General features: G+C 53.9%; 1 protein-coding gene across 1 annotated transcript in view; it reads left to right on the forward strand.

The window, feature by feature from the left end:
• Positions 1-3,679: 3,679 nt before the first annotated feature.
• SEMA4D (semaphorin 4D) overlaps positions 3,680-12,060 on the forward strand; it is a 112,076-nt gene continuing 103,695 nt past the window's right edge. Inside the window, exon 1 of the mRNA XM_015561203.1 lies at positions 3,680-3,759. The gene's annotated coding sequence lies outside the window, so the exon portion shown is untranslated. The remainder of the gene's footprint in view (positions 3,760-12,060) is intronic.

Genomic DNA, 12,060 nt, shown 5'->3' on the forward strand with positions numbered 1-12,060 from the left:
GAAAAGACAGACATGAGAATGAAGGCTGGGTCTCGGTGGGACGCTGCTTCTGAGAGACAGTGACCACGCCCACAAGCCGTTTCTTTATTTTATAGCAGATGCCATGAGGCAAAGTAAGGGCGTGATCAAGTTGTTTACAACATTCTCGTGGGTTTCTGTCCCACTTCACTACATGCACCTGAACTCTATCACTCAGACACGAGGGGCCACGTATTCAGATCACAGGCTCAAGCTCACAACTATAGCTGTGACTATAATTGTGCTGGGAGGCCTCTGTCATCCAAGCTGGGACTTGCACATGGCAATGAGAGGACTGTGCCCTCTCAGTAGTCCAAGGCTTGAACCTGTCCAAAACACTGTGGCCGCGCCCCACAGTAAAACTCTAATTATTCGCAGATGACATGATATTGTACCTAGAACACTCCAAAGACTCCACCAAAAAACTACTAGGTTTAATAAATGCATTTCACAATGTAGCAGGATACAAAATCAAAACCCAAAAATTCAGTGCCTTTTTTATACACCAATAATGAATTCTCAGAATGAGAAACTAAGGAAACAATTCCATTTACCATTGCAACAAAAAAATTAAGATACCTATGAATAAACTTAACCCAGGAGGTAAAAGCCTTGTACTGGACAAACTATAGATACATTGAAAAAGAGATAGAGGAAGATATAAATAAGTGGAAGAGTATACCATGTTCGTGGATTGGTAGACTCAACATCATTAAAATGTCCATACTACCCAAAAGCAATCTACAGATTCAATGCAATCCCTTTCAAAATACCAACAGCATATTTCACAGATCTAGAACAAATACTCCAAAAATTTATATGGAACCAAAAAAGACCCGCCAGTAGCCTCAGCAATCTTGAGAAAGAAGAAGAAAGTTGAAGGAATCCTAATACCAGATATCAAGTTATACTACAAAGCCACCGTAATCAAAACAGCCTGGTACTGACACAAGAACAGGCATATAGACCAATGGAATAGAACAGAGACCCCAGAAATGGACCCCAGCTATTATGCTCTATTTATATTTGACAGAGGAGGCAAGAGTATACAGTGGAGGCAATAGAGTCTCTTCAATAAACTGTGTTTATTAAATAAATGGTGGAAAATTAGATACATGCAAAAAAAGAAACTAGACTACCTTCTTACACCATACACAAGAATAAACTCAAAATAGTTGAGACTTAACTGTAAGCCGTGAAACCATAAAAATCCGAGAAGAAACCATAGGCAGCAAAATCTCAAGACATCTCTCGTAGCATTGTGTTTACAGATCCATCTCCTAGGGCAGGGAAGCTAAGGGAGCAGCGGGAAGCATGTGTCTGATGGGCAGTGACTCCAGCCTCTGCACGCGTGGCCGGGAAGAACCTGTTGGAGTCAGGTCCTCCCAGCGCAGGCCACCTGGCTTCCAGCTGCCCTCCTCCCACGGCCGCCTGCCCCCGGTCGCTTCGCCCAACTGGGCAGTGACACCTGTGTTTGCTCCTGCTCCATCTGGAAATGAGAGGGGAGGTCACCACCACCAAATAGCCTGCCCTGCCCTGCTCCACCATGTTCATCTTCCGTGTCCTCCTTCCCCTCAGCGAGAGGTTTGCACACGCTACAGTGACAGGCACAGAGTCTGGCTCTGCGCACAAACGGAGCCCAACCGTGTGGCGCACAGCACACCGAGGCCGGCCCCGGGCGCACTGTTCCCGGGGCACTGCACCCCCCAGCACACAGGCGGCGCGCTTGGCAGCCTGCTGTGGCACCTGAGTAGCCTGGGGGTGAGGCTGGTGGCGGGCAGGGCTGGCAGGCGATCGCCTTGGCCGGGATAGATTCCAGCGAGGCTTTATCAGCAGGGAAATGGAAACCAGAGCTGCTTTCTGTGCCGCGGGGAGTTATAGAAAGGACAGTGGAAACTCGCTGCTTTTTAGATAATTTTGCATTGACTCAGAGGGGAAACCGGAAAGGGCCTTCTGTCTTTTTATGAGTTTTTATCTCTGCTGGTGGGGTCTTTTCTTTCAATCAAATTTCTACAAAAATACTTGTTGAATCTTTAGTGTGAACAGGAAGTCAGACATGCTGACTAACCCTTCCTCTATTTTAATGGCGTTTTCATTGTTTAGGAAATCAACAGAACAGAGTAGAAGCCTCAGGTCCTAGGTATGTGTGTGCCTCTGATGGCTGTGTTTCTCAGGTGTTCTCCATGCAGCTCAGACACGTGTGTACATGACAGGACATGTTCACATGGATGATGCTTTCCCCAAGGTGTGGTCCCACCCTGGAGGGTTTGCATCTTGCTCTTCTCACTTGGCACTGCGGCACAGACATGCATGCTCTGTGTGCTGGGCACAGCTCTGGGAGGGCTGCCTGTCCCAGAGGGGCACGTGCCCGCCCGGTGTCCCTCAGCCGTGGTGGAAGTGTGGGTGTCTCCCCAGTTTGTCACATCCTTGACCATTTTCCTTGGTGTACCTCAGGGAATATATTTATAAAAAAGAGTTTGGGGATCAAAATTTGGAGTTAAGGGTGTATGCATGCTCAGTTTTGACCCACGTGGCTGGGCTGTGGGCAGGACAGCATGGCGCCCACCCCATGGCGTCCTCGGTGAGTTTAGTCCTCACCAGTATGATCGGGAAAGGGAAGGTCATGGTGTCCCATCCCTTGTTTGCGATGTATTGTCGTTCGTATTTTCCTCCGGAAGCACCGTCCTTGGGCTTCGCCCTCTATAATTAACATAAACTGGGCGATTGCTCTTTTTCTAATTTTATTGACTTGAAGAATTTCTTCCATTTAATTTAGAGTATTCTAAAAATAGGCTTTTCTTCTTAGAACACTCTAAAATGGAAGAAATTCATTCTAGGGTTTTAAAATTATCTGTGAGTTTTTAAACAGACATGAAAGAACTCTGACTGAAGACCAAGGGGCCATCACCTGCTTCCTGGGGCTCGGTGTGGCGCGGGGGGAGGGTTCGATGGGAGGTCCCGAGCGGCAGCCCTTTCATTACCGGTGCTCGGATGGCCAGCTGGCCCTGCCGGCAGGCCTGCAGTGGCCCCTGTGAATGGAGGGCTGGAAGAAGGGACTGGAGGGATTGGTAACCAACTGTGTGTGTGTGTGTGTGTGTGGACGTGTGTGTGTGTGTATATACATGTGTGCACTGCATGTACGTGCATGCACAGTTCCAGGTCTGCATTACCAAAGGCTTCCATGGATGAGGAGTCTGCCGTGAGGAGGCTTACAGAACTGTTCTCCTTAAGTCTTCACTGGTTTTTAGCCAAACGATAAAACTCAGCCCTACTCCCTCCCCCACTCGTCTGGAATGGTGGCACAGGTGGTGATTCCTGGGCGGCCACCAGTAATGTTTTCCTGGGAGTGTGCTGTGCACCCCAGGGCGGCGTGTTGCCAGTACTGTCTGTACGCGTGCTTTTCGTTGGGACCCTCCATGGGGTGCCCTGTGCTCACGGGGCGGGGGTTTCTCTCTGTAGCGGGGATCTGAGGTCTGCTTGGCAGCCGAGGCCTGTCCTCCTGGAAGCAGTGTCCCCGGTTGTATTAGTCACATGACGGGAGTCCGGCAAGTCTGCAATCTGCAGGGCACGTGGAGACTGACCTTGTATGGTTTAAATGTCAATGTCACTCAAAAACACCCTCACAGAAGCCTCTGGAGTAATGTTGACCTAACACCTGGGCACGGGCCCAGCCAAGATGACAGGTAGAATGAGCCAGTGAGCTGATCAGTACGCCAAGTGCCTGACGCGGGGTGGCCGCAGGTAAGGTGCGCGTGGGCTGTGAGGGTGAGGGTGACGCGCTCCCCGAGTAGGGAGGGCTCCGGCTCGTCCTGGAGGCCACGGGCCGGCATCAGTGGGGGAGCTGGGAAGGCCCCCACGTGCTGGGACTGCAGCTGCGTCCCATCACCCTACCCCACGTGTCGGCTGAGCGACTGCCAGGTGCCTCTGGGTGACGCCTGTCGTCATCCCTCCAGAGAATCCCTGTCCCTGCGTCCACGGCCGGAGGTGTTTATGAACAGAAAGCCTTGGGGTCCGCCTCCCTCTTTTCTTTTTCTGGAGAAACAACATGTTTCAGTGCTGGTCTTGCCACCCTGTCCTGCCTTGTGAGCCGCTGGCATCGGCCACCTGTCCGCCTGGCCCCCATGCTCGGGCCTCAGCCACCCTGTGAACGCGACGGTCAAGGTCACGGTGAACGCGATGGTCAATGTCACGGTGAAGCAAGAACACACTGCGGTGCCTGGCGGGCCAGCCTGCCATGCGGGGCTTGGAAATATGTGCCCAGTGGGTCAGTGACGGAGCAGAGAGGAGCACTCCCAGCGGACATGGAGTGTGGTTCTCTCCCCGCAGGCGTGTTTGAGAGGAGCGATGCGCGAACGAGTGTGTAAGTGCATGAGTGATGCCGCATGGATGGTGCGTGGTCTAGCCCCAGAGGCTGGAAGGTCCTGTGTGGCTGGCAGAGTGCCAGGCGGGTTGGGGGACATGCGTGTTAGGCTGTGACTCAGGGAGAACGTCGGTTTTCTGGGCCTGACCCTCGACGCGGCTCTAGCTTCCCCGCTGGCTGAGCTCAGAGAGGACCTGAGCCCACAGGCTGCCCTCACACTGCCCTGGCACGGTGCGGGGCTCCCTGTGGGGCTCCCCTGTGGGGACTCCGCCTGCCCCAGGCCCCAGGCTTCCTGTTTCTAAGGAAAGTGAGGCCTTTGGGGCTGCCTGACTTTGCCGCTGCCCTGGGGTTCTCCTGCAGAGGCTTTGTGGGCACCCTGCGCCTGACAGCCTAGGGCGCTGCTGGCATCCAGAGCTGCTTTGCTGGTGGCCTGGCGCTGGAGGCGGGCCCGCTGACGAGGCGTGCCAGGGAAGTGTGGCAGCGCCAGGCCCACTGCTCTCCGAAGTGCCATTGGGACTTCCCAGGCTGGCCCTGCCGGGCGTCCAGGGCCTCACAGCCGACCCCATGGGCTCCAGGCATAGGCCCGGGACCAGAATGTCTAGTTCATTGTGGAAAGGTTTGGCCAAGAGGACCACGCAAGTGAAGTATACATTCAGGGAGCCCAGTCTTCAGCCAGGATGGTCTTGGAGTCGCAAAACTTGAGATAATGAAGTCCACGTGGTTTTTAAAAAATGGGCACCTGCTCTCAAACGCGGGGTCTGCAGGAAAGTTTGATGGTTTGAGGCCTAAGCACAGGGGAGAGAGGGAAGCAAGTTTAAACGCTTACAGGTCACTTACTTGGTTCTTTCATCTGTGCACACGGAATGTTGCTAGAAGTTAAGGACAGGGAGACATTCAAATCGGTGTATGTTTTATTTGTCCGGCATGATCTCTGTGATGTTCTTATTTGGATTAAAATGCCAGCAATTGCTTGACTCAACCAGCAGCACAAAGTTTAAACGAAGGTTAATTACTGCCGAGGTACTTGGGGTGCACAGGGCTGGTGAATGAGTCAGACTGTGTTTATCTTCGGTCTATTGATGCCAGGTGTCTAGAGCTGCAGTCTGCGTTTGGGCAGCCAGGGGCGGGAGGTGGGAGGATGTGTGCCCAGAGCTGGTGCCCATATGTCCTCAGAGCAGCTGAAACGCCTCTGAATTGGGAGTGGACAGTGCAGTGCCCGGACCCACAAACAGTGCTGGCGGGTAACTTCCTTCTCTGGAAAGCCCTTGGGGGTGGGGGGCCCACACTTCCGTCATGGACGACTGGCCCAGAGTCCCTGTGGCCCTCCATGTGCCCGTGTGTCTGAGGGTCTGGCAGGCTCAGGGACGGCCCACTTTGCAAGCTCTGCTTCCAGCCCAGGATGCATTTTACACCTTGTAGTCACCTCTTCTGGGATGAGAAGCATGCTTCTTCGAAAGCCCCAGGGGCTGGCCAGACGAGTGGTCGTTCCTGCGTCACGGTGCCATGTGCCCAGGGAGCGTCTGCTGTGATACACGCGGACCAACGTGACTTAGCCACAGTGTGAGCTGCCGCTCAAGTCTTCAGTTTCTTGCTTTAGAACTCCACATTTGTTGTTTTGTTTTTATCTATATACAGATTTGTACATCTACTTTTGTGATGAAGATAAAGGCGTTTGTTGTGGTAAAATATGCATAACATGAAATTAACCATTTATGTGCACAGCTCGGGGGCATTAAGCCACTCACCCTGTGATGCTGCCCGCCCCTCCCTCTCCAGAGCTGGTCTTCATCCAGGCCGAGAGTCAGCCCCGAGCAGAGCCCCACCCCCAGTGGATCGCACAGAATTGGTCCTTTTGTGACTGGCTAAAAGTAAGGATATTTTAAAAAACATTTCAATGCAATTGGTGTAGTCCTCTTACTCTTCTTTCTTTCTATTTAAATGAGCACACAGGCCCTAACCGGTTTGGCTCAGTGGATAGAGTGTCAGCCTGCGGACTGAAAGGTCCCAGGTTCAATTCCGGTCAAGGGCATGTACCTTGGTTGTGGGCACATCCCCAGTGGGGAGTGTGCAGGAGGCAGCTGATCGATGTTTCTCTCATTGATGTTTCTAACTATCCCTCTCCCTTCCTCTCTGTAAAAAAAAATCAATAAAACATATTTTAAAAATAAATAAATAAATGATCACAGAGGAGAAATGCCTGTGTTGGTGACAGTTCCATGAGTGTGACACAGCATAGATCTGGGAGCCACCCCCAGTCAGGACACTCTGTCCCCCAGAGCACTGCATGACCCGTATGTCCCCCAGCCACACAGGGTGAGCAGAAGCAGGTGTACAGTTCGTGTGGAAAAGAATACAATCTATACTAATAAAAGAGTAATATGCTAATTAGACCAGGAGACCTTCTGGAGACCTTCTGGACATCCTTCCAGACAAAGCCAGGGGCTTGGCCGGCCTGCAAACTGCCCCCAAAAGGCCCTCAGCTGCTCACCCAGACCAGCCACGTCCCTTAGTGGGGACCCCCACTCTGATCTGGGTCCCCCTTCAGGGCAGGCCAGCCAGCCCCCACCTGTGCACCAGGCCTCTATCTATACTAATAAAAGGGTAATATGCTAATTAGACCGGACATCTTCCGCGACCATCGCACATCCTTCCTGACAAAGCCGAGCCCAGGTGAAGCCGCCTGCTGGCTGTCCCAGGTACCAGTGCCTGCGGCTGGCTGTGGCCTGGGAGATGGAGAAGCTGCTCACCCCACAGTCTCAGGTGCTAGCGCCTGCAGCTGGTTGCACCTCAGCCGCCTGCCCTGCAGCCCTCACACCAGCGCCTGAGGCCTGGGCGAAGCCACCTGCCCACCATCCCCTGCGGCTGAAGCCGGCCTGGGCAAAGCTGGCCTGGGTCCCGGGTGCCTGTGGCCGGCCAGAGGGAGGGAAACCCAGGTCCCGGGTGCCTGTGGATAGCTGGAGGGGGGAATCCTGGGTACAGGGTGTGGGGCCGAGGCAGAGGTGGTTAGGGGTGATCAGCATCTTCCGCGACCATCGCACATCCTTCCTGACAAAGCCGAGCCCAGGTGAAGCCGCCTGCTGGCTGTCCCAGGCACCAGTGCCTGCGGCTGGCTGTGGCCTGGGAGATGGAGAAGCCGCCTGCCCTGCAGCCCTCACACCAGCGCCTGAGGCCTGGGCGAAGCCACCTGCCCACCATCCCCTGCGGCTGAAGCCGGCCTGGGCAAAGCTGGCCTGGGTCCCGGGTGCCTGTGGCCGGCCAGAGGGAGGGAAACCCAGGTCCCGGGTGCCTGTGGACAGCTGGAGGGGGGAATCCTGGGTACAGGGTGTGGGGCCGAGGCAGAGGTGGTTAGGGGTGATCAACCAGCAGAGGAACAGTTAGGGGTGATCAGGCAGGCAGGTAGGGGAGCGGTTAGGAGCCAGCGGTCCTGGATTATGAGAGGGATGTCCAACTGCCAGTTTAGGCCCGATCCCGCAGTCAGATATCCCCTAAGGGGTCCCGATTGGAGAGGGTGCAGGCTAGACTGAGGGACACACCCTGTGCACAAATTTCATGCACCGGGCCACTCGTTTCCTATCTAATAAAAGAGTATTGTGCAAATTGACCATCACTCCAACACACAAGATGGCTGCCCCCATGTGTTCAAAGATGGCCACCACAAGATGGCCTGCAGGGGAGGGCAGTTGGGAGGGACCAGGCCTGAAAGGGAGGGCAGTTGGGGGCGATCAGGCCTGCAGAGGAGGGCAGTTGGGGGAGAACAGCCCTGTAGGTTTTTGGGGGTGACCGGGCTGGCAGGGGAGGGCAGTTAGGGGTAATCGGGCCGGCAGGGGAGCAGTTAGGCATCGATCAGGCTGGCAGGGGAGTGGTTAGGGGTGATCAGGCTGGCAGGCAGAAGCAGTTAGGGGCAATCAGGCAGGCAGGCTTACAGGCGGTTGGGAGCCAGCAGTCCTGGATTGGAGAGGGTGCAGGCTGGGCTGAGGGACACACCTCCCGACCCCCATGCATGAAATTCATGAACCAGGCCTCTGAGTTTCATGCATTGGGCCTCTAGTATAATAATAAAAGTGTAATATGCAAAAAAAAATGTAATATGCAAATCGAACAAATGACCAAACAGTAGAATGACCGTCTGGACAACCTTCCGGACAACCACGCTATGACACTGGCACCAGGCCAGCCAAGGTGGGTGCAATGCAATTGGTCGGGGGGTTGGCCATTGCTCCGTGATTGCCCTGCAGAGGGTGGCCCAGGCCACCAGCCAGCGGGGTGATTGATCAGTCGGGGAGCTCCATGATCACTCCAAAGAGGGAGGCCCAGGCCACCGACCAGCAGGCTTGCTGCTGGGCAGGGCCTCCTCTGCAGGGGCGATCCATCGTGGGGGCAATCCATCGCAGAGCCCCAGCCAGGTGGGCAGGGCCTACCTCTTTGGGGCAATCAATCACAGGGCTCCCAGACTGTGAGAGGGCACAGGTTGGGCTGAGGGACTCACCCCTGCCCCCTGCCTGAGTGCACAAATTTTGTGCACCAGGCCTCTAGTCTATAATAATAAAAGTGTAATATGCTAATTAGACCAGACATCCAACCGGACATCCTTCCAGATGACCTTCTGGATGAAGCCGGTGGCTGGAGGGAAGCCTGGGTCCTGGGTGCCAGAGGGAAGCCGGTGCCGGCAGCTGGGGGAAGGAAGGCCTACTCTTACACAAATTTTGTGCATCGGGCCTCTAGTAGTAACATGTAATGAGACAAGAATGCACTCTGTGTTAAGCACATTCACAGCTGCACACCTGCTTCTGCCCACCCTGCACACTGCTGTCCCCTCTGTCCCTGCAGGCTACCTTTTCAAGACTGTCCTGTAGGTGGCATCACGCCACAGATCGTCTTTCCAGGTGGCCTCTCTCGGCATAATGCTTTCAAGGCTCAAGCTATTGGTTCTTTTGATCTGAGTAGCGTGTCACTCTACACAGTAAAGCTGCCATAAACACTCCAGGGTGGGTTTGCTAGGCCATACGGTATGTGGTTGCGTGTTTAACCTTATAAGAAAACGCCAAAATGCCAAAATGTTCCTGGATTGGCTGTCCTGTTTCACATCATCACCAATGACATCAGCTACACATCATATTAGTTAGGGTTTTATCTTTAGCTATTTAATGTGTGTACAGTGTCTCATTGAGAGTTTAATTTGCATTTCCTGGTGGCTAATCACGTTAAATATCTTCTTCTGTGCTTATTTGCCATCTTGTTTATCCACTTTGGTAAAATGTCTGCCCAAGCCTTTTTCTCATATTTTAATTGGGGGGTTATTTCCTTCCTGCCGAGTCCCAAGAGGTTTTCATATGTTGTGAATACAAGTTCTTCTTGAGGCTCATGATTTACAAATATCTCCTCTCAGCCTGTGGCCGCTTTTCATTCACATAGTGGGGTCTCACAGAGCATCACATCTGAGTGGTGACGCTGCTCCGTTTACCCGCGTACCCAGTGCTGAGAGTGCGCCCCTGGCCCTGGCACCACGACCTCGTTCAGTGCACGTCTTAGTTCGAAGAGCTTTTCTCTTTTGGTGGATTCCTTGAAAATTCCTTTTGGGGCTTTGTTTACATAGGCAATCATGTCTGTGAAAAGGCTGCTGCATTGCTTCTTACTAATCTGTATGCCTTTTATATGTTCTTCTTTCCTCACTCACTAGCCAGGCCTTCAGTGCAGGAGCAGGGAGGGGGGACGTCCTTACCTGGGGTTCTAGTCACAGGGGAAGGCCCTCAGTCACCTACCACGGAGACCCCGTCAGCTGTAGGATTCTCCATAGACGTCCTTTATCAGATGCGGGGCTCCTTCTGTTCCTAGTTCGCTGAGGGTTTTTATCTTGAGTGGATGCCAAATTTTTTCCAATGCTTTTTCTACATAAATTGATATGCTCTTGTGTGTTTTCATTCTTTAAACTGTTAATATGTGGATTGCATGTACTGATGGTTACAAGTTACACATTTGCCTTGTATTCTGGGATAAACCCCTTGGTTGTGGGATACTATCCTATATAATAAAAGCCTAATATGCAAATTGACTGAATGGCAGTGTCACTGGTCACTATGACACACACTGACCACCAGGGGGCAGATGCTCAATGCAGGAGCTGTCCCCAGCCTGCAGGCCCCAAGACAGCCAAGGCAGGTGCCAGCATGGCCCTCCCAATCGCCCTGCCAGTTGCTCCACAGATTGGCCCTGATTGCCGGCCAGACCTAGGGACCCTACCCATGCATGAATTTTATGCACCGGGCCTCTAGTATATCTACACTTATAAAATGCAAACATGCAAATTAACCGTACCTTCACTATGACTTAAGCCATGCTCACTAGCCAATCAGAGCAATTATATGCAAATTAACCGTACCTTCACTATGCCTTAAGCCATGCTCACTAGCCAATCAGAGCAATTATATGCAAATTAACCCAACGAAGATGGTGGCCGGTAGCCACAGAGCTGGAGCGAGCAGGAGGCTTGGTTGCCCCAATGATGGAGGAAGCCAAGCTTCCCAGCTGCGGCGGCAGCTCTGAGCTCCACTCAAAGCAACAAAGTTTTAATTATAGAAAGTAAATAAATTCCAGAATAAAAAAAGAAAAGAAAAAAGGAGCGGCTGAGAGCTTCCGTCACCGGGGAGGGTTGGCCAGCCTGAAAACAGCCCTCAGCCCCTCACCCAGGCTGGCCAGGAACCCCAGTGGGGACCCCCACCCTGATCCAGGACACCCTTCAGGGCACGCCAGCTGGCCCCCTCCCATGCACCAGGCCTCTACACTAATAAAAGAGAAATATGGTAATTGGTGTACGACTGCTACCCTTTTCATTGGCTAATCGGGGTGATATGCAAATTAACTGCCAACTAAGATGGCAGTTAACTGCCAACAAAGATGGCGGTTAATTTGCATATGTAGGCACAATGCAGGGAGGCGAAAGGGAAAGCAGGAAGAAGCCCCCTGCCACTGACAGTGATCGGAAGGAAACCCAGGGGGGAGCTAAGAGCCAGGGGGCAGGGCAAAGGCGGCCCTACCCTGTCCCCTAGCCATGATCGGAGAATTGGGCGCCTTTGTCACCCTGGCGAGTGATAGCAGGAAGTAGGGGTGGAGTCAGTGATGGGAGCTGGGCATGGTCGAAGCTGGCAGTCCCGGGAGCTAGGGGTCCCTTGCCTGGGCCTAAAGCAGAGCCCGCGATCGCAGGGCCGCTGCCACTGCGGGTCCCCGCTGCCCTGGCCGGACGCCTCGGCCAGAGGTGTTAGGCCAGGGCAGGGGCGGAGCCTGCAACCGCAGGGAGCTGGGGGTCCCCTGCCCAGGCCTAACGCCTCAGCCAGAGGCGTTAGGCCTGGGCAGGGGCAGAGCCTGCAACCATGGGGAACTGGCGGTCCCCTGCCCAGGGCTAATGCCTCTGTCCGAGGCGTTAGGCCTGGGCAGGGGCAGAGCGGGAGATCACAGGGCGCTGACGGTCCCCTGCCCAGGCCTAATGCCTTGGCCAGAGGTGTTAGGCCTGGGCAGGGGCGGAGCCTGCATCCGCGGGGAGCTGGGGGTGCCCTGCCCAGGCCTGACACCTCTGCAGAGGCCTCAGGCCTGGGCAAGGGACTGATCCGGTAATCAGCGATCAGATGGTGATGAGGGTCAACTCCTCTGGCCGAGGCATCAGGCCTGGGCGGGGGGGCGGAGCCAGCACT

Source organism: Myotis davidii, unplaced genomic scaffold (genome assembly GCF_000327345.1).
Source record: "Myotis davidii unplaced genomic scaffold, ASM32734v1 scaffold750, whole genome shotgun sequence".
In the NCBI taxonomy this organism is placed as follows: Eukaryota; Metazoa; Chordata; class Mammalia; order Chiroptera; family Vespertilionidae; genus Myotis; species Myotis davidii.